Genomic DNA, 23,452 nt, shown 5'->3' with positions numbered 1-23,452 from the left:
GATCAATAATAATTTGATAGATTAACACTAAATTGATAATATTCATCTAAATTGAGAGATAAAACTCCCACTTAAGATGTAAAATGAGTTAAATAAATGAGTATGACTTTAACTATAAAACAAAAAGGCAACCTAACATTGAAAAATCGCCATGAGAAGAATGTTCAGTCAAATTTAAAAGAAGCATTAAAGAAATGAATAGAAATTTAATAATAAGATACAAAGCAACCTAACATTCAACCATAATAAAAAAATATTCACTTAGTCTTCCCAATTACAAAGATGCATAAGGAAGATTCAATAACCATTTTGCACATGTAGATGCATCACACCAATAGATTTCAAAGCATAATTTTATTTTATTTTTTGCATGGAACAAGATAATAATAGAAATATGACTGTAACAACAAATAGATAATTTAGAAATAGAGAAATATCAATTCAAACCAATGGATTTAAAATCAAATTTATCCTTATTTAGAATATATAAGAAAAATAAGCATCTAAGTACTTTTGCCTTGACCCATAAACAAGTCTACAAAATAAAATATATATAATCCTTTAACTCCTCTATTACTAATAAAAATCAGAAAATAAAACCCCTTCTAGCCAATACACTTTGAGAATCTAAATGACGAGACAATGTTCTTCTTGGAAATCCCCCCTTAAAATAAATCTAATTGAACCACTTTACAATTTATTCTTGAGAACCTATTGCATTAGTCTATTATTGATGGGTAAAAATCAAAATCAAATTTCCACCTTTAATTATAAGTTCATAGGTGCACACTACTGTTTATATTAGAAAGCAGTCAAAATATAGGTGATTGGCCCAAAGTATAGAGACTTAGTGACAGATTCACTAGCATAGAAAGTATAGCTCACCCACCCATAATCAACATACTATAAACCCATAATTAATATAAAAAACATAACAGTGGACCAACAACCTATTATCAAACCAGGTCCTACAAGTAGCAAAAAAAAATCCATATTGTACAATCAACCAGACTAATCATAGTATCACATATGTTGATCATAATAACCATTAACACCATATTGTAAATGCTCCAAATCTATCCACATAAGGATTTAAAGCTTCAAGAAGAGAAAAAAATACATAACAAAAATGAAATTAAAAGAATAGAAATAGAAAAATTCCTCATTTTTTTCCCTCCTATTTGGGCTTAGACAACACCACATCCATCCAATCATAAGCAAATAAATAATAGATATTCACTACATTTTTTGCCACTTTGTGTTCCCCTTCTCCTTCTCCTATTGTAGGAGCTAGAGGGTTGTTGTTGTAGCATGCATGAGCTTGACCTCAAAAGTAGCTAAGTTTTTTAAACAAGACTCCAACTCAATTAGTCTATCCTTCCACTTCTCCAACTTGATCCACAAAATTTTTAGGTTTTCTTCCACCTGCAAGAAAAAATTTATGTCCAAATAAATGGGTAGATGGGGGAGAAACTAAGGGGTGTCAAGGTGGGACTGGTGGGGATAGTGGGGAGGGGGGACTAATTGGGTAGGCAAGAGGGAGGTCAGATTGTAACAAGAGGTCTTGCTTCTATTTCCTCAAAGGGGAGTTAGCAATCACATGAGAATCCATAGTATCCTTCCTAGAATTCATGTACATAGTACCCATGTTGAGAGTAGCAAAGACATGTGAGGGTTCACGAGAAGCTTCTTAATTCAAAGATAACAAGTGCCTTAGCTAGATCACCAACATCCTCCTCAATGAAGTGAATTTGGTTGGCCTTTTATTTATGGTAGAAATATTGACTTTCTACTCACTATCTTTGGACTTAGAATTAAATTTTATTTCCTCGAGGATTTTTTATCTCTCCGCTTTTTCCTTCTTGGTAGGGTAAGAGGCTAAGTAGTGGGATCTCCTTCTACCCCATGTTGACTTATATTTAATATCTCCAAGGTCTCCTTCCACCTTAGGGTTTAGTTTAGAGAAAGATACTATAGTAGGGACCTTAGGTTTCCTAATCATAGACAAGTGACAAGCTCTGTACTGAGCAACAAAACAAGGTATAGAAGGGGAGATAGACATCAAAATAGTGTTAGGTGTATGGGAATGGATTAGCATGATATTCATAGGAGGACATGTGGTTTTGTGGAAGCTATACAATCAAAAAGTCAATCCCTAGTAGAGGAATGTTAAAATAAATTCCTTAGACATACATTTCATCACATCCATAAACAAATCTTTTAAATCCATTAATAGAAAGAAAGGGAAACAAAAAAAATCGTAATAAACAAAATGATTTTTTAGTGGGAAGTTGTTATAGCAGCTTACTTTGTATCTCTCTTCTAGAATGAGGTATTTCATTTTCAATTAACAAATATCACATAGGAAATCTCTTTGTTGAAACAACCATGTAAATGGGTCATCTCCTCACCCTCTTTAAAGAACTAATCCATGTTTGTCTCATTTATTTTCTTAGTGACTTGTTTCTATTTCCTTCCTACGATGGATAATCTCTTAGCATTAAGTGATGATTTATTTTCATATCTCAAAGCTAAAGCCACTAATGGTGATACATCAATCTTTCAAGGTGTTAACCAATTGCATGGACACTAGCTCATCATGTCCTTCCATAGTTTCCTTAAATGCAAGAAGGCCACCTTTTGCAATGTACATCTATACATAGACCTTATCATGCCACTCCTACTTGATATACCTTGGATGAATTTTGTCCAAATTATAGCCCAAGTAAACTAGGACCTTTTACCCCTTTAGATCTTCCAACTTAGAATTTTTAGAAATACCTCTATTAATGGGTGTTTTGGTTTTTCAAAGGAAACCAATCTTAGGGAGTAAAGGTATAAGTTTATAGAAATAATCCTTTCAAAAGATTAGTTATTAGAATTATAATTTTGGCCACTGTGTTGAGCAGAATGATGGTATGCTCGGGCATGGCATTTATTAATGTAGGAGTTTTGTTATAAATACAACATTTTCTATTATGTAAAGGTATTCTTATGTGATTATTTTTTGGAGTTATTTCTATTATGCAAAGGGATTCTTATGTGATTATTTTTGGGAGTAATATATCATTAATACCAACCTCAATCGTACTTATTGGTTTTGTCCAAAGTCTTTTTATGATTGATTTTGGTAAGTTTCCTTTAAATTCTATAGGTGATATGAAAGTTTCCTATCATATTAATTACCCACATAAATTTTCCACCCTCGAAATAGTAAAAAAGGGATTTCTACCACCAACTATGATATTTAATTAAAATCATGGTCCACTCTTGGTAGCATGTCCTTCTCCCTCAAAGAGAGTGATGATATTAGCATGGGTTGATGCCAAATGTATCAAACACCTAACATTTGTTATTTACAATACAAACCTACCATCGTGTCTCGATATGTGTGTTCAATTGGAATTCCCCCCATTTTTCCCAGGTACAACATGAAATCTAATAGAAAACCTACTAGAGACCAACCCACCTTTGACCACCTATTTACAGCTTCTATAACTAGTTGGGATTCCCCTTCCAACACCAGCGTGGTTCTTCTTAACTGGGTAAATTTGTTGCCCCATAGCAAGGATAGGGCCACTTCCATGTTAGAGGAGTTATTACCAAAATGTATCACATATGGAAATATTATCTTTCCTTTTTTATGCCTCACAATACCATCCCACACTACTACCCCTTGCTTTTCTGTACCATCAAAACTGAGCTTAATCTATCCATTCAAGGGGGGTGGAAGGGGGGAGGGTCTATCATTTGGTATTAGCTATATCCTTTATTTTATAATTATCAAAAACTTTAGCTCCCTTAGGAAGTAACCAATCATTGATCACTTGTGAGTCCTAAAGGGAGGGGGGTCTATTCAACTTTCTCCAAGTTCTCACCTCAAACTTTTATCTCAGCTAATTAAACATAAAAGTAGTAACACATTCCTCATTATAATAAGTTTCCTTTAAAATTCTATTGCTACTTTCCTTTGAGACACTCCAACAAACATGTGAAGGACTGAGTCTCAAAGCTAAGAGGATGGGGGATGAGGAGACAAGGGGGTCTAATCAATAAACTATTGTACTCCAAACCCAAAACCCATCAAAGGTTGAAATTTGGCATAACACAAGACAATGTATGAATAGAAAATGGGAAAGAAATAAAGAGATGGTAAATATCTTACTTCACTTGCTTTCAAAGGAAGGATCTATTAGGAAATTGGAAGCCTTTTTCTCCTAAGGTTATGTTCAAAATAGATTGATACAAGTATGAGAATATGTTTCAATCATTATTTTGTCACTGATGTCAAACCTACTTTTTGTTAGTAAGACAAATACTTAGTTGATTTGAGTACTATCATTTGTTTGATTGATGAAGTGGTTTTGATCAAATGAGATAACAAAATAACCGAAAGAAAAGGTTGAGTTATGGCATGCAAAAGGAATACAAAGACTAGTTAAGATAGTGATGATATAGTGCATTGATTATCTAGTTAATGTTGCAAAGGTTGGATAGACTGATTAAGTCTAGAAGAAAAAGTAAGAAGAATTGAGTCTTTGAAGCTTGACCAAGTGGATAGGAGGTGCCAAACAAAGTTAGTACAAGCCAAATGGAAAATTATTTGGAGATGAGAAAAGTCAAAGTTCAGTGTATGTTAAATGATATAATGTAAGCCGAGCAAATTTTAGTTGATTCCGAGAACTAATAAACTTTAGTGTCTTTTGAGTGATCTAGTTGAAGAAGAGTTAATGAATAGTATGGAAGTTAAGTGACATCATATTAGCGTTGAGGGCTAGAATTCATTTTAAATCATATATTTGATGAATCTAAGTTGACTATTTTGTTTTCTTGAATTTTGTGAAGTGTGTGGAAGATAACTATGATGAGTTGGTGGCACAAAATTCATGCTAAACCATTTTGAGGAGAATTCAAAGAGGATTGAAGGAGAAGTTTCTAGAAGGGATGATAGAGGGTGAATGACAAAAGATCAAAATTTTCTATTTATAAAGATGGCTGGTTAGAAGCAAGGTTGATCAATGTTCAAGAATCAAGTTATACAAGAGGTTTAAGGTATTGATTCATTCAGAGATCCAACATAAGAAACTTCTATTGGAAAGAAAAGCAAGAAGGATGAAGAGTATGACTTGAAGGGTGAACAAGCTATCAGAGGTGAAGTGAGTGAAAGCCAATCTAAATGGATGACTGAAACAGAGGTTTGTAATATGCAAGTGAGTTGTAATTAGTTATTAGATCAACCCTTACTATTACTTTCTAATCATTCTACATTTCTAGGGTAAATCTTTTGGATTCAGGTTGACCTAATAGTAATTTGTAAATCCTTTAACTAGGTGACATTCCAAGTGAATGATCTAAAGTCCTCTAACGAGGCTCACTCTTAACAAGATGATTGAAATTGTCTAACAAGGTAACATTTAAAAGTGTGTAATGTAACCTTTAACAAGGTTGGAATTTCATAGGGCATCACCTCAGAAGAGTGAGAATGAGTAGCATGTTACTGGTGGTTTTTTCTAAATTGGGTTTCCATGCAAAATCATTATGTCAAATGTGTTATTGAATTTGTCATGTTTCATGCTTGCATTTCTGCAATGTTGATTTAATAGTAACCTACACGGTTTAAGTGATTGTATTACTTGGATGCATGCATGAATATGTTTTATGAATATGGTTTCACTAAGCTCTGAAAAGATTTATTTGTACATCAAGACCTTGGATACCTGAATCACCCTCTTCTCAGTTATTGTAAAGAATTCCAACAATTTTTATTAGATCAATCTACTTAAGATGACTAATTTAAAGGTACTAGAGGCAATAGATATAGATGTCAAAAAGATAGGTAGCCAAGCCTAATAGGGACAACTTTCTTTCATTGCAAAGTTCAACAAAGCTACACCTAGGAGGTCTTGGAGACCATGCACAATCTACCACTACCAATGAGCATATCAATCCTATTGAGCTCTAACTATTGAAGATCTGAAAAAGAAAAAAGAACATAATTAGACAATGTTGGAGATTGTCTCTACCCTAAGATATGCTGAGTTCGATGACATCAAGGGTTGTGATAGTGCATAAAATATGTGGGATTTTCTTCACACCATCTATGGAGGAGATGAAAATGTTTTGAGAGCCAAATCTAAAAGTATTAGAGGTAGGTTTGATGATATGAGGATGCAAGAAGGTGATAATATTTCTCAATATTAATCTAGGATAAAAACATGTTGTTAATGCTATAAAAGGATCTACTAGTAAGATAGATGATGAGACTATATTAAGAAAAGTCCCGAGGACAATGTTGTCCATCTATGACATTAGAGTTTTTGATATTAAATTTTGGGTAGCTAGGCTCACTTATTTTGAGCTACTAAATTTTGACAACATCAAATCTCACAATGTTGAATATGCTTTCAAAGCTAAGATGTCATTGAAGGAACCTAATGATAAGAAGAAGAAAAAGGTAAAATATGTTTCTAGTGACAATTAAATAGATGAGGAGGATGTAGAATAGCTTGAATCAATTCAAATCATTTTCCTTGATCAAATTGCAATTAATTTAATTATTTCAATATTTCCCAACATTTGATCATCTTATTCTAAGTCTTATTTAATTAAAAGAAAAATTATCTTTTAATTAAATAAAATAGTTCCTATTTAATTAAACAAAATTACTCTATTTTAATTAAATAAAATCATCGCTTAAATATCTCTTTTTGATGAAAAAAGGAAATAAATTAAATAAAAACAAATAAATAAATTATTTTTTCTCTACACTTAAATGCACATATTTCTAAGTGGGATTCATTAATTTCCTCTTTCCAGTTTTTTATTAAACACTCCTCTTTTCTCATTGGTGGTATTTTTTCTTATAGGGATCAAGACTTATTATCCCATATTGGTTGTGATAAGCCTCCCACCTCCACAATTGACTATATAAGGAGCCCTCTCTTTATTTCATAAGAAGAGATAATAGATGTTTCTATAGTATTGTTATGTTGCAGGTTTGGAGAGCAATTTTGGAGAATGAGTTTGAGCATTAGGGTTTGAGACTTAGGGTTTGGACATTGGAGCTTTATTGCAACTTCTCTCTTCTTGTCATCTTCTCTCATGCATCCATGGCTTCTATCATCATGCTTCATCCTTTCATATTTATATTAGCTAGGAGTCATATTTTCTTTCATACATTAATTTTGCATTGTTATTTCCTTTCATAAATTAGATTTCCTTTCTTGCATTGCTATCATCTAGATTAGTTTGCATCTTCACTTTCATGCATATTTTATGATCATGGAGACTAGAATTAGTTCTTTTCATCTTTTCATCTCTCATTTTATGGTGTATTTGCTTGGGCAAAAACTCAATCAAACTAAGGGCCTCCATTACAAAACCTTGCACTCCATGAATAGAGAGCTACGAGTTACCATTTGAGATCTCATTGTTGAGATATATTGGATATAATGACTCATAGAAGTGTGTCAACATTTTAACACACATTTTTGGTGTCCACTATGGGACAACCCATATTTACATGCTTGCTTTGGCTAATTTTGTATCTAATCCCCTTGTGCGGATTTATTTGGAGATGAAAAGATGTACATCTTAAATATTTTATCATATCTCCCAAACAACTTGGTTTTTTCATCTAATTTTTTTCTTTTAGGGTGGCAACATATCAGAGAAGTTTTAGTTTAAATTTTAGAGTTTTTTGACGTAATTCATATTTTATATAATTTTTTCTTTATTTTTCATGAAAAAATATTTGTGGACACAAATTAGAAATTTTTTCAAAATGTCCAAATTTGTGAAAAGGTCTTTGAATTCTAAATAGTGTTGTTTCCTTGTTTTTGGGGTTTAGAGATCATATATGGGCTCAAACACTTGATTTAAAAAAAAAATGGTTTGTTTTGACAAAATGGGTCCCTAGGACACAAATGAAAATATTTTTATAAAATTATGACATTTTTGGAAATGTATTTTTTTTAATAGGGGTCTCTATTTTATATTTAGGGTTTTGGGTCTAAATTCATGGCATATATGTCCAATCTCGTTGACTTGGTCAAAAATCAAAATTAAAAAAGAGGGCATTAAATGATTAACTTGCATTTAATTCTTACATGGTTCAATACATGATGTGAGTTGTCATTTGGTTTTTTTTTTTTGGTTATTATTACTCCTAACAATAAAATTTAAGATATAACCCTAGGGTTTGCATAAGACATTTATCTTGTATTGGTTTTCTTGTTGTTTTCTTGGAGTGCTTATTTGGTTCATTAGATCATTGGAGTGATACACACATGTTCCTTTGGATTTGAGGTATTCTTATACATCTCTATAAAATTTGGACTTTGGAATTAATAGTGAACATGTTGCCCCACTTTTCACCTTATAACCATTTTTAAAAAGTGGAGAAATTTGTGTCTTGGAAAAGCCTAGGTATGTCTGAGTCTAGTTTTAAGTTCCCTTAGGTGGAAAGAGTCTTCATCCAATTTTTCATCTTCCCCTTTCCCACATTTCATAGCTGAGTGGTGTTCCTTCATATTGTGAGTCTTACGAGTAGCTTAGTACCTAATCTAATGGAGATTTTTGCAACATGCAAAGATTATTCACAAAGTTGAGTTTTGCTTGTAGCTTATCATATTCTCCATGAAAAGAAGAAGCTTGCAGAAAATTGAACTTCAACTTCTCATCAGTGGGATTTCAACCCATGAAGGTGATTTCCCATGGAGAGCACCAAATGATGCATATGAGTCACAATGAGAGGAAGATAAACTATCTTGTGATGAATTCGTATTGCTTTTATAATTATCTACCTCAATAGGTATTAAAGACTCATTACATCTCTCAAAATCCTCTTTGGCAAAAAAAAAGAAAATTGACTTCTCCTTGTTGGGTTTCCAACCCATGAAGTAAGTTTTTTGCAAAAGGCAATTTCAAAAGAAATAAATGAAAGGTGAACCCCTAATGAAGTTTCACACTCCTTATGGACATCTGTGAACTCAAAGGAAGAAATAAGTTAAAAGGTAAAGGTAAAAAAGGGCCTAGGCAGCGAAATGAAAATCGTCTTCTCGTCGGTGGATTTTCAACGCATGAGGATGATTTTCTACATTTAAAAGAAAATTAAGTTTGTAAGTGAATTGGACCCACATTTCACATGCAAAATATTTCAAGAGGATAATGGAAACAATCCAATCATTGAAGGAAAGATCTATTAGGTAGGATTTGATCTGGCAGATATTTTCTTACAGAGTACTCTATCCATAACTTCCCAAAACTTCATGGGAAATGGGAAAATAAGTGTGAAAGGATGGAAAGTTACTGTTGGGCCAATGAAATAGTAAAAGGACACCAAGTTGTCCATTAAGAACCTTGCATTTACTGTTTCAATGGATTTATCCTTTAATTCATTCATGTGGCACAAATCATGAAGATCAATGAGTGAATTGAGACTCCTATATAGATGGAAACATAATAGTTATTCAAACTACTACTCTTTCTTGAACTGTTATTCTATTAAATTGCACAACTTCTTCAAATAGCCTATGTTTGTGAATTCAATATCATATTCTTCTTCTCGATTCAAAATTCAATTCATTTAATTCTTAGATAGAATGGAAACATGGTTTGTTGGTTTTGATGGGCTGAATGGAATCAAGTCCTTGCAAAATTTCATGAATAATTCACTCTAATTTTATGATATGCGAGATTTTCAAAAGAGGGTGAAATTAGAACTAATTAATCCCAGTGGAAGTAGTTGGATTCTTGGTGGTAGTCCAAGCTCTAGAATTGATCTATGAATGTATAAATCACTACAATTTGGATACCAAGTAGATTGTATTACCTAATAATATGGTATTGATCTCCATTGATAGACAAACAACAGAAAATTGTTTATGAATTCTAGAGTGAGAGGAGTTTTCAAACTTGACAATTAGTTGAGCTGTCTCTAAGTTTTCCACAAAGAAAATGGTATGGAGAAAGGAGATTATGAAAACATCATTTCAAAATCTTTGGAGTGCCAAGAGTAAGGTCCCTAAGATCCTTGTTGGTACTAATCTCAAACCTGAGATTATAGACATTTTGGTTCTCCTATATAGACTAAAAGGTGAGGTAGAAGCTCTAAATTTTGTTGAACAATATTTCTTTTTGGTACAAGTTATATATTCAAATACTTGATATATTGACTAGGCTCATAAGGTAAGTGAGAATCTTTCAAATACTCTCAGTGCCATGAAGTTCTACAACACCTTCTATATGTATTCTTTTCTAATTTACATGCTAGGTTCTCTAAAGTTATGGTTGTGCCTCCCAAGGGTAGAAAAGTTTCTTGATGATGTAAAATATTATGAGTTCTATCCATGTTTGTAATTGGAAAAAAGTTATGCTAAATATATGAGGGTTAATGATGTGTTTACAATGAGAATTTGTAGGGAGCTTCAAGGATGCCATGAGAGGAGTTTCAATCCAGAAGGAATGCTCACAATTAGTCAGTTTGGAAGCTATTTTATCCAGTTCTCATCTTTCCATTATTTACATGTTGCAGCTTTTGATGGATTCCCCTTGAAGCTGTCAAGGTACTTGAACACTATGATTGTATTGATCAAGATAGTGAGGTAGGCTATCTAAGTGGATGTGTTGAGTGGGAGTTTGAAGAAGAAGGGATATAAGTTCCCTATGAAGGTGGGAGCTTTTACCTATGAGTCCCATTCTGATGCTAAGAACATGTTGAAAGCATTTGTGATGAAATATAGATTAGAGATGTACAAGGTCTTAAGACCCATGTTTGACCCAAATGGGTATGCATAGGAAGTGTTGCAGATTGGGAGTGTGATCAAGAAGATTACCATGGTCGAAGACTATTGAATGGATTATAACGATGAATTTGAAATTTGGGGCCATATTTTCACTAGATTAATAGTCAATCAAGTTAAAATGTATCAAGTCAACCTTAATGTTGAAGGAATTGAAGATGATGGGCAGGATATGTATAGTAATATATATTTTACAAAGATTAAAAAATGCCCCCATTTATTCAGAGCCTTATCAAGATGCTGGGAATGATTTAGATATTATGATGGGCCAATTTATTAAAAGAACCAAGAAGTGGGTAGAGTGAACTACAGTGAGAAGAAGAAAAAGTAAGAGCACACCCACTCAAGCTCCTTAAACATCTAGTCCTACCTCCTAACAAGATGATACATTAGTTGTGACCCTTGCCATCACTCAGGGACTAGCTAAACTAGTGGGTAGAGGTGATCAAGCCCTAGACAAGAAAATTCCTTTGACAAAAAATTGTCAAGATGAATCGTCTCCATTGATTAGTACTCAATCAAAAGCTGAGAAGAAACTAGAGGAGCCCAAACACTAATACTCCAGTACCTTCACCTCATAGTAGCCCTGTTCCAACCATGAGTGCTATACTTCTCTAGCCAAGTAGCTATCAAGTGCAAGTAGTAGATTTGGGAGATGGAGGAAGCAGTGATAGTGAGTCTATCGAGTCAGAGGAAGTGGCTAAGAAGACTACAGAAACTAAGAAGGGCCAAGACTTTTCAAAGTTTGTCTCTCAAGCTCAAAAGAATCCATTCTCCTCGATTTTAATAGCAATTACTCCAGTTAAGAGGAAAATGTTTAGTATATATTCACTCAAGATAGCTTCAAACGTGATAGGCACTGATTCCTAGTTGGAGGACACTTTGGAGAGAAAGAGAAAGAGGAAGGATGAAGGTGCTCCTAGTAAGGATACCCTATCTCTTACATTTCATTTTGAATCTACATTGAGTAAGATTAAGAAGTAGAAGACCTTGTCTATTCTCGAAAAAGATCCAAAAATAGGGCACCGAACAATGGAGATTTCAAAGCTCACCGAAGACGGGAGAATTGAAGATATGTCTGCCAATGATTTTACTCTACATTTAGTAGATCTTGGGGAAGCCAAACATGACACCAATGTTGGCTTGTGGAAGTCAACCAAAAAAATAATTGAGGGAGAATTGGAGAGCCTCAAACTATAAAAATTTAGGATGAAGGCAGAGATAGAAGAGTTGAATAGATTTATTAGACAATTGGTGACTCCATTGGCATGTATCTCTGAAATGTTAGTAACAAGTAATCCTACTACTTCTGAGGTTTAAGCCCTTATCTCTCAGCTTCAGGAAGATAGGCATGTTGGCTAGATTGGTGAAGAATATAGTAACAAGCTTAAATTAGAGAGGCTCTCTATCATAGAACAAATCAGAAATGTTATCTTAAGACTAGAAATAGAGAAAGATAACATTTCATCTAATAGAAATACCCTAGCCATAGAGAGGATTAAAACTAATGATTGTGTGTCCTTGTTGAAGATGATTATTCAAATGAAGTCAAAGGAAACTGCCAAAGCTAAAAGAAATTCCCAAAAGAGATGAGCCTGTGTTCAAGTAGTTACAAAGTATGCAGTTAAAATTAGAAATGATCTTGGAGGTAGAGAAAGGTCCAAAGAAGATTGAAGAGAAGGTAAAGAAAGATTAGGATAGATATTATGAACATCTAAAGGGACTCCACATAGATTCATAGACTAGTGGGTAAGGAAAATGAGTAATTGGAGTCATTGCCATGCAAAATAATTTCTCCAATTTTATAGATAGCCTAACAAGCATATCTTCAAGGCACTAGAATAGAGTGTCTAAGATTAAGAAACTTGGTGGCTGCATATATGGAGCCATGGATGAATTTCAAGATAGACTAAATACTATAAAAGATTTGGCTAGAGAACACTCTAGATAGCTCTTGAGATATAGTAACATAATTGTACAGAGACATGAAGAGTTAATTATAATTATTGATGCTACTAAGACCTATAGGACAAAATTAGAGAAAGCAAAGAAGGCGAAGTGATTCATATTCTGCCCTTTCTATTTTTATTTTTTAATCTTTATAATAGACAATCTAGCTATTTGTTATTTGTTAGTTTTGAGTAGATGAACTGGTCAAACTTCCTTTGTAATGGTCATCTCATAATCCGATATGTATGATAATGAAAGATAAATAAAAGGTTGGCAAATTTTTGGTATGAAAGACTTGAAGTTGCAGAGTCAATTACATTGTATTTTTGTATCAATCATTTTCTATTCCATTAAAAATACTTTTATTAGCTTGTTGTTTCTCTTTAACTAGAATTGAAGTGAGGAATAAACAAAGTTTTACTTCCCCTATTTTAATACACTGAGTTGAATGTGATATGATCTATCATTTTAAATTCAAAGAGATTCATTAGATTTTTCATTCAATTTAATCTTCTATATTAATTAGTTCCTAGATAGATCAATTAATCTTAGTGCATATCAGTTATGAATTCATAAGATGTGTGAATTCATTAGATTTGAATAACTCTCAAGCATTAATTTCCACCTAAGTTTAATTCTATGTAGGTTTGATTTAGTTCTCCCTCTCCTATTCTTTGGTTAAGAACATACCCTATTTTAGATTTAGGAATAAATAAAATTCATTGCAAATTCATAATAGGGAGTAGTACCTAACAATTCAGACAAAAGTAAATCTTCAAGAGGTCACTTTCCAAACTATTGTAAATGGAATTTGTTCATAAATTAGGGAATTTGTGAGTTAGAACTTAAAAGAACAAATTTTTTTATCAATAGATTTTTGGCAACTCTATCAGGGAGATGAACAGTCACTTGACTGATAGATCTTATAACATGAGGGAAAATGGTACTACCTCATGAAAATATTGTCCCAATGCTCCAACCTAATTTTTTCTTCCAAGATGACCAAGAAGAAATAATTTCATCTCTTAATACATTTTTTTGGAGAAATAGGAGGAATGTTGAACATTAGAGGAACACTACCCAAATATTTGAAGAGAAAGAATCTAGAGGTGAAGCATTAGAAAGAGCTATACAAAGGAGAGACATTTGAAGCGTAGAAAGACAATTGAGATGTGAAGCCCAAAGACAAAACTAACCTAGCACCCTAGAACAAACAAGGTTCCTTAGAAGTACCAAAGAACAGGGTGGGAAAGTTCCTATTTTTGATAAACTTATAAAACTTGGTTTTCCCATTCTAGACATTCCTAAATGGAAAGGTGAAAAGAAAAGTCAGAGTAGACCACCTTCCCCTATTAGGAATCAAAGCACTTCACATACTACCTACCAAGTGTTGGCCCTACATAGAATCATTGCTCCCCTAGTTGTCAATTTTCTGCCATACCTTGCTAAAATAGTTATGGTTGCTCCTTGGGCTGCAACAATATGTCCATTAGCACTAACAACCTATCACCCACTCCTAGCCAGTTCAAGGAAGAATTTCCCTAAATTTTTAGGTGATGGGAAGGTTACCACAAATGTACACATTAAGGCCATCTTTCTAGCTACTCACATCTTAGGAGTTGCACATGAGGATGTTTTTGTAAGATTATTGGTTGAAACCTTTACAGATAATGCAATAGACTGGTTCTATCATCTGGATGATGGCTCAATCACTAATTGAGAAAAAATGAGAACAACCTTTGAGACAAGATTTAAAACTATGGAGGATGAACATGTCTTTTTAACACAATTAGCATCTATTAAAAAATAGCCCACCATAAGTATGAGGGATTTTGTTGCTACTTTCAATAAGATTACTAGTAGAATTACAGCTGTTGATAGGCCCACTACAGGTAATCTAAAAACATTCTTCATAAGTGTGATACCTCTGGATATCAATTATGAATTAGGAAGGGAACATCCCACAGATTTAATAGACACACAAAAGAAGGTAGTTGAATTTGAAGATGACCTGATTTACATGGGAAAATGGAAGTGAGAACTTCAAATTAAAGGAAGTTCTAGTAACACCACATCATCTAATGAAATGATTCAGAAACTGTCAAATGAATTTGTAGTGATAAAGAGACAATTACTTGGGTTGAATCAATCTTACCAACGGAATTACTAAAATCCACTAGGAAGAAATATTGATGGGAAATTCCCACAAGGTTCACAATCAAGGTTGGTGATTGAAGCAACACCAAAGAAAGGAAACATGTGCATGTTTCATTTGATGACTGATCATGATAGTGAGAGCTATCTAGAAACCACTCATATGATGTAGTTGTTATCCACCAATGAATTGAATACTACAACTCCTTGTTTAGAGATAGATTCATACTCAAATGGTGACTCTAGAAATTTATTTTTGGAGTACAAATCAGATTCTGAACCTAAGGGTGAATGTTATGTGACCATTAATGGAACTTCATACATAGTGTTGACTCAAGGTTAAAGGTTCAAAAACCAATCCTCCAGTCATGCTCAAAAGAATGACCTCAATCCTTCAACTAATAATAGACATGTTGATTAAGGAGCATCGACATCTCAAACAAGTAAGGAAAAAATCCCCTTTGGTTTCGTTCAATTCTATGAAGAATCCAAAATCCAAATTTTGCCCATAGATTATTTGAAGTCTCATCCCTCTGAGTTGAAAATATTGGTAGATCATTGTAAATGAAATACTTTAGATTTAAATCACAATGTGACTGTGGAAGAGAGAGATGAAACTTTGACATCTAACCTATTTAATCAAGATGATTCTATCGTCCTAGCAACTCTCCTGGGAAAAAACCTAATCCTTTCTATATTTCATTGTACATCAATGGATGAATCTTGAGCAATTGCATAATAGATTCAGGTACATCAGACAATGTTATGCCTTATTCTATAGCTAAGGCCCTGGGTCTCAACCTCACTAAAGTTCATGGAAGATGTTACTCTATGGATGCCAAAGAGGTTGCCTTGCTCGAATAGATTAAAGATGCTCAAGTAGCCTTAACTTCTCATCAAGAAAAGAAACACTTACTAACTATTCTAGTGGTGGATATTCCAATAAGCTATGGGCTTCTATTAAGTAGGAGTTTTTGTCGAGACTTAGGAGGAGAAAAAAATTAGACTGGTTCTAAGCAGTTATACCCTTAGGAAATAAGAAAGTTAAACTTGAACTTGAAGAAAAAGCAAAATTCATTGTGCTAAAGTCAAATGATCCTAAAGTTCAAATCCTCTACAAAGAGTTGGAGTTTGGTAATTATATGTTGTTTACTGAGGAAACTCTTATTGAACAAAGAAGTGGAAATCTAGAAAGAGACATCCTTAGTAAGAATGAAGAGTCAACAAATATCTAGATATTAGAGTTTGACGGAAGTTGTTCCTCTTCAGGGTCTGGTGCAGGTGTAATGTTAATACCTTTTGAAGGAGAACCTAAGCCCATGGATTTTAAAATGGAGTTTGTAAACACAAAAAACACTACAGAATATGAGGCCTTATTCCTTGGGATAATAGCTGCAAAAGAAAAGGGGGTAAAGATCTTGAAAGCCCAAGGTGATGCAAAACTTATTATGAGAAAAATTAAGGGGCAATATTCTGAAAAGAACCATAAGCTAAAAAATTATAGAAACAAAGTTTGGGATGAAATAGAAGGCCTAGATGCTTTCATTATTGAAGTAGTACCAAGGGAGATGAAGACCAAAGTTGATTATTTAGTGGTTTCTGCTTCTCTATTGCTACCTCATTTGAAATTCAAACATAAGAAGTACAAAATTGAGATTGTATATCGAGCCTTTGTCCTAGATAATATAGAATCCTAGCAAGCTTTTGAAGATGACAAGAGCTTGCAACTATTCCTAGAAAATGGCAAGCCCATTTGCAAACATCAGTCTAATGGAGACAATAATGGAGATCCTAATCATGAGCCAAAGAAGATCAAATGGCTAAAGTCCAATTATGAGGTAATATCATCCCCCCATACTTCATATCTTTGGAGAAATTATTTGATAGACATGATGCCTACATAAAGAAAAAGATGGAAAAAAAGGGACCTACCACTAGTGAGTATGGAGTTAATATTGATGATGTTTATAATCCTAAAACGATCGATATTGGTAAATGTTGTTTACCAGAGGAGAAAGAAGTTGCTAGACAACTTTTTATAGAATACCAGGATGTATTCTCCTAGACTTATGAGGACTTGAAAAGCTATAGGAATTGGAAAGTTAAACATCAAATTCCCTTAAAGCTTGCCACAATCCCTTTCAGACAAAAGTAGAGGAATTATAATCCTAGGGTAGCTGATGCCATATTTCATGAAGTGAAAAAAATGTTAAAAGCAAGGATTATCTATTCTATTCATCATTCCACTTGGGTAGCTAATATAGTGCTAGTTAGGAAGAAGAATGGAGATATAAGGATCTGTGTTGATTTCTAGAACTTGAACCAAGCATCTTTGAATAACTATTTTGCCCTCCCTAATATGGATAATTTGTTGCAAATAGTAGGTGGAGCTGAAATGATGTCCATGCTCGATGGTTTCTTAGGATATAACCAAATAGAAGTAGAGGAGAAGGAACAACAAAAAAAAAAATTCACTACTCCATGAGGTATGTTTGGGTATCACTGAATGCCTTTCAAACTCGTTAATTTTATCTCTACATTTTAGAGATGCATGAGAAAAAAATTCGCAGATCTTAAAGATTAGATTATAGTCATATACTTAGATGATCTCACCATGTTCTCAAAGAAAAGGAAAAATCACATAGAATATTTGAAAAAAGTCTTGCAAATATGTGGAGAACATGGAATCTAAATCAATCCGAAAAATTCTATTTTCTATATTACAAAAGGGAATCTTCTAGGTCATATAGTTTCCTAGGAAGGCATCAAGTTTGATCCAGAGCAAGTGGAGGCCATTCAGAGGTTAAGCTTACTAGTAAACAAAATAGGAGTTAAGTCTTTCTTTGGATAGGTAAATTTCCTTAGAAGATTTGTCCTGGATTTTGCAAAAACTACTAAATGTATCATAGATATGATGAAAGGAAATTCATGTCTTAAATGGAATGAAGCTAGGAAACAAGCTTTCCAAAACATTAAGATTACCATTGCTAATGCTCCAGTATTATGTCACTTGAATTATAAGTGAGATTTCATCATTTACTATTATGCCTTTGAACAAAATTTATTGACAATACTTATGCAAGATAATGATGAAGGGATACAAGGCCCAATAGTCTTCATGAGCATACCTTTGAAAAATCATGAGTTCAAGTACTCACAAATCGAGAAACATGCTTTTGCAGTAGTCAAAGCACTTAAATTTTTTTGATTTTACATCTTGCATTCTCATTCTATGGTCTATGTCCCCAATGTAGTAGTAAAATGTGTGTTAACATAGCATGATGTAGGGTGTAATGCTAGAGGAACATGGATAGAAAAGACACAAGAGTATGATATAGAAATTAAGCCTACTAAGTTAGTTAGAGGCAATGCCTTGTGCAAAGAAATTGCAGAGAATATAATTGTTGAAGAAGTAGAGGAATTAGAAGAAAAGCAGTTAGTATTAGTAGTAGGCATGAAAGATTCCTATTTTAAGAATATCTCTTATTTATTGACCTATGAAGAATGTCCAGAGGGCTTAACTGAAAGGAAAAGGAGAGATATTAAATTGAAACTAGCTAAGTATGTAATTTGGGATGGAAAATTTTTTTTAAAGGCCATAGATGGCACTTTCCTCGGGTGTGTAGACAAACAACAACAAGAAAATTTGTTGAAAATATTTCATGTTAAAGCCTATGGAGGGAATTTCTCATCCTTAGTCATGGCTTTCAAAATATTAAGATAGTGTTACTATTGGTCATGAATGTTGAAGGATGCCCACTCCCGGGTAGCAAAATGTGAAAAACGTAAGTTGTTTTCAAGAAATCCTCAATTAGCTACAGTGCCGCTTATGCATGTCATCATCAAAGGGCCTTTTCAAAAATGGGGTCTTGATTTCATTGGACCTATCAACCCAACATCTAGTATTGGTAACTAGTATGTGATAACTACAACTGATTATTTCACTAAGTGGGTGGAAGCCAAATCAATTAAGAAAAGTACTTCTAGAGTAGTATGTGAATTCATTAAAGAAAACAGACTAGTTAGATTTGGTGTCCCCATAAAATTGGTGATGGACAATGTAGCATATTTCTCTTCAATAGATGATACCAATTTTTGTTTCAAACATGGAATCACAATCAGTCATTGGTTTGATTAATTCCCATAGGGAAACAGTCAAGCCAAGTCTAGTAAGAAAAATCTGATGAATATTGTTAAGAAATTGGTATCGAAAAATTAGAAGACTTGGCACAAGAAAATTCATGAAGCACTATGGGTAGATAGGGTGACACCTAAAAGGGAAATTGGTATATCCCCTTTTGAATTAGTCTATGGGACCGAAGCCAATCTTCCATTACCAATGGAATTAGCCACAAAAATATTGAGGATAGTAATTGAAGATGATATCTATAGTGATGGTTTGGAAAAGAGAATTCTCTACTTAAGTAAACTTGAAGAGGAAAGAGAAGAAATTATGCATCACATAACTCAACACCAAATGCATGTGAAGAACCTATTCGATAAAAGGGTGAGGCCATGTAAATTCATGGTAGGCGACGGTGTGTTACTATGGGATAAGTGAAGAGCTCCAAAAGGTATGCATAAGAAATTTTACACCTTCTAGAAAGGCCCATTTGTAACTCATCAGGCATTCGAGAATAACTTGTTTAAGCTACGTATCAAGATGGTGAAGTGCTACATCTGACCTACAATTGTCTGAATCTAAAACTTTATCAAATTTCAATCTGAGAATAGGTATGTTGGAAATATTCAAGACTATGATAGGTTACTGAGAGGGGAGGGGTGAATCAGTAACCAAAACTTTATCAATTATAGATCTTAATTACAGTAATTCAATTACCATTTTGTCATGCCCTAATTTTTTTAAAGGCAAAAACACAACCATAAATTTTTTTTGTTTTTTTTTTCTACTATCATATTATTATTTCTTTAAGAAAAATTCCAATACCTACCATTCTGAATATAAATCTATTACTTTAATTGTTTAACATTATGATTTATTTAGTAATTATACGTTATTAGTAGATATAGTAATTTTTAACATATACATGACATGCCAACTCCTTTTCTAATGATCGAAAATATGACAGAACATTACCTCGATATGTTGTGTTAAATTTGACATTTGCATTGCTTAAAGAGCAGTGGTGCTAGAAGCTAAATATACCTAGTCAACCTTGCTGTCATACTTATGCTCTCTAAGTCAACTAAGCCCTATGTGTTATTGTCAAATTCTCTAGATGTATTCTTCATCGTGTAACTTACTTCAAATATTGCTCAGTAACTAATCATCATTAATGTCATTGAGGGCTTTCAATACATTCTATGAGACATGTGTTTTGCTAGAATCGTTATGTAAGGCTCCTATATGTTTACACATATTAGATATCAAATCCATTCGTCTAGTTTCATAACGTAATCCAATTCCACAATTCCATGAATAATAATAATATTATTATTTATCATTACTATATATATATATATATATATATATATATAATTAATACATAAAGTATGTAAATGTTAATATCTTATAACATTTTATAACATTCTTTTAACGAGTTGAATCTAGGTTATAAAAATGTTAATATCTTAGCAACATACTTTATATGCTAAAGTGTTAGGTATATCCATTTACATACTTTATGTATTAAGTTATATATATTTATGTATTTATATTTAATATAGGTGAGTAAAATCAATTGACATATATATCCACTTTCCACACACGTACATAATTATTAATTTTAATATATTCATCTATCTATTTTTACCATTAAAATTGTTTATATTAATCCCCCATTTGATGATTAACATTCAAACCAAAATAAAATAAAACATTAAATTAAGTATCTACAAAATGATTAATTATATAAATAGACTAATATCTATATGAATCTACCTCACATTCCTTATATAAATAAATTAATTAAAAGGCTCACACATTATTAATCACTACTTTATGATGCATTTACCACTATGTTTTCAAATTTCCAATCTCTAACTTTCTAACCTTTTTTCTAACCCTCTAGTTTACTAATCCCAATACATATTTTTTACATAACTAGCATTACCTATCTTATTATCTTATTTTTGTTAAGTTCTTCTGATCTTTCCAAGCCCATGCGATTTTTTTTTAAGTCCTCCTCTTGGCACCTGAGGCATGTTCTTTAGGGAAGTGGGCCTCAAGCTTATAGAAGCTGAAATAAAGTAGATGTCTAAGGCTGAAATAAAAGCTGGATTGGCGTGGAGTTAACCACCCCAGCTGTCTTCTCATACACGCAATCCTCTATAAATGTGTGTTGACCGTTTGATGCAACCCATGAATAAGTAAAAGTTTTGGCAACTCGAAAGGTGAACATGGCCTCATCATTTTCGAAGGTACTTGATTTGACTCGGGCCTTGTTTTTTTTATTTATTGAATAATGCAAAAAGAATAATATACAAAAGGTCAATCAAATGTTCCAAAAATTGCCAAATCATAACCACTCCCCTCCTTTAAATTCGTATGATCTCCTCCCTAGGCGAGATGGGAGTGTAGGCAATTTTTAAAAAACAAAATTATTATTAATCTTTTTATATGTTTATTAATGGTTGAATATTTTTGACATGGTTATTATTTTATCCATTAATGTCCTTTCTATTTAATATTGGATCCTTGTATGGGATTAGACTTATTTATTGTTTTGACAACGTAATCAAATCATAGTCTTGATTTTCAAGATTTGGTTTCTTTTGAAAATAAGGGATAGACAAGACATAACTTATTATTTAAAAGCATGTTAATTTCTCTCTAGCATATCTTTGGGTGAATTATTTTATTGAACTGTATTAACTGAGAATTATTTCCACATCCCATACAAATTTCAGAATGTTGAACTTGCATCTATAGCAACTCTATTTTCTCCCACAATATACTTCCTTATTCTCTATTCGTTTCCTACTTCTAACTCTGTGATATTCTTTATAGGTTATGACTATGCTAATTTGGAGTTACCTTGCATACTTGTATAGTTTAGGATAATGAACTTCATTTAATAATTTAACATTAAACTCAATGTGTAATATCCTCCCCTGATTTGAACTTTGACTTGTAGAAATTTAACTTAAGGAATATTGTCAAACACTTTGTATGCAAACTTATAAAGCTAATTTCCTCAATAAATTGCTTTCCAATGAGTAGATTTACGAACAACTATGAAGTGACATTAAATGCATAATACACATCATAACATTTTCACAAACACTTGGCACACATTCAACAATATATGAAAAATCTGGAAACTCTTTCAATCTGCTGATAAAGGGTGATTTTTAAATGTAGATGTGCACTTACAGCTGCCTTAACGGCTGCAACAACTATTCAGACTTGTATTCAACAATTATTATGCAAAGTATCAAAATTTGACAGAAGAAACCTGGAATTAGTTGCTGTAGTATTTTGCAGATGTAGTCGGCAGCCTTCCAAACTTCTAATCAGCCAAAAAAATAAGTAAACTTGATACCAACACTGTTCACGCCATACTGTAGCAAAATACTGTTCATGCTAAATGTAGCAAAATACTGTTCATGCGACACTATAGCAATAACTAACTTCAGATCTGCACCTCAAACCCTTGTAAATTTCTTTAAGCGAACGCCCCAAATGAAACCCAGTGTGTTTCTTGAAGTGAAAACACCATTGATCCTCCTGACTGTGTCTTCCAACAACGAAGAGAATGCTAGCAAAGAGGGATTCCGTCCTCCAAGCCCGATAATCAGATATCCAGCAACGTAACATTAATCTTCATCCAAGCATACAAAAAAAAACTTCTTCCATTTCTTTTATAGTGTTATCACAAGAGCTCAATCCTTCGATTTTTCAATGTGGGATAAAACATAACTCCCTTTATGTACCTTATGTCTCCAATGTGTTATAAAAATAAAGGGAACTCTTTTAATTTAAATATTTCCCACAAACTATAGTCTATGCATTAATAAAGTTAAATATTTAAATTTAACTTTATAAAATGGCTTTATCAATGCATAACAAATCTTATCAATGATAAATAAGTTTTCCTGTCGATTTTAAATAATTACCATCAACATACCACTGTGACTGAATGTCCGGCCATGTCCAAGATGACTTACTATAAATAGTAAGTATGCCCAAAGTTGCCTCAGAACCCCTTAGAAAGACCTACAACTGAAACTGTCTAGGCCAAATGGCCTCTAAGCCCCTTTAATGTCCTAGTTAGCCTACGGGACTGTGGGGAAATAGGCTAACGACAACATCATGCTATGAATGCTAGAAAGGGAACATTACAGTCTGCCCTTCCCAAAATTGCTTGTCCTCAAGCAATTTTAGCTATGGATGCTGCAATATCTACTCATTTTCCCAAGTAGCATCCTCGACAAGTAGGTTCCTCCACTTCACTAGATACTCCCTGATAGTCCTCCTACAAAGCACCCTCTCCCTGGAGTCAAGTATGGCCTCGGGAACCAAGATAAGCTTTCCCTCATCATCAAGAGGTGGCAATACTACTAAAGGCACCACATTGTGACCC

The sequence above is a fragment of the Cupressus sempervirens genome, chromosome 10 (assembly GCF_028749045.1).
Source record: "Cupressus sempervirens isolate cs-2001-9-10 chromosome 10, ASM2874904v1, whole genome shotgun sequence".
NCBI lineage: Eukaryota > Viridiplantae > Streptophyta > Pinopsida > Cupressales > Cupressaceae > Cupressus > Cupressus sempervirens.
Note: the sequence above shows the minus strand (reverse complement) of the source record.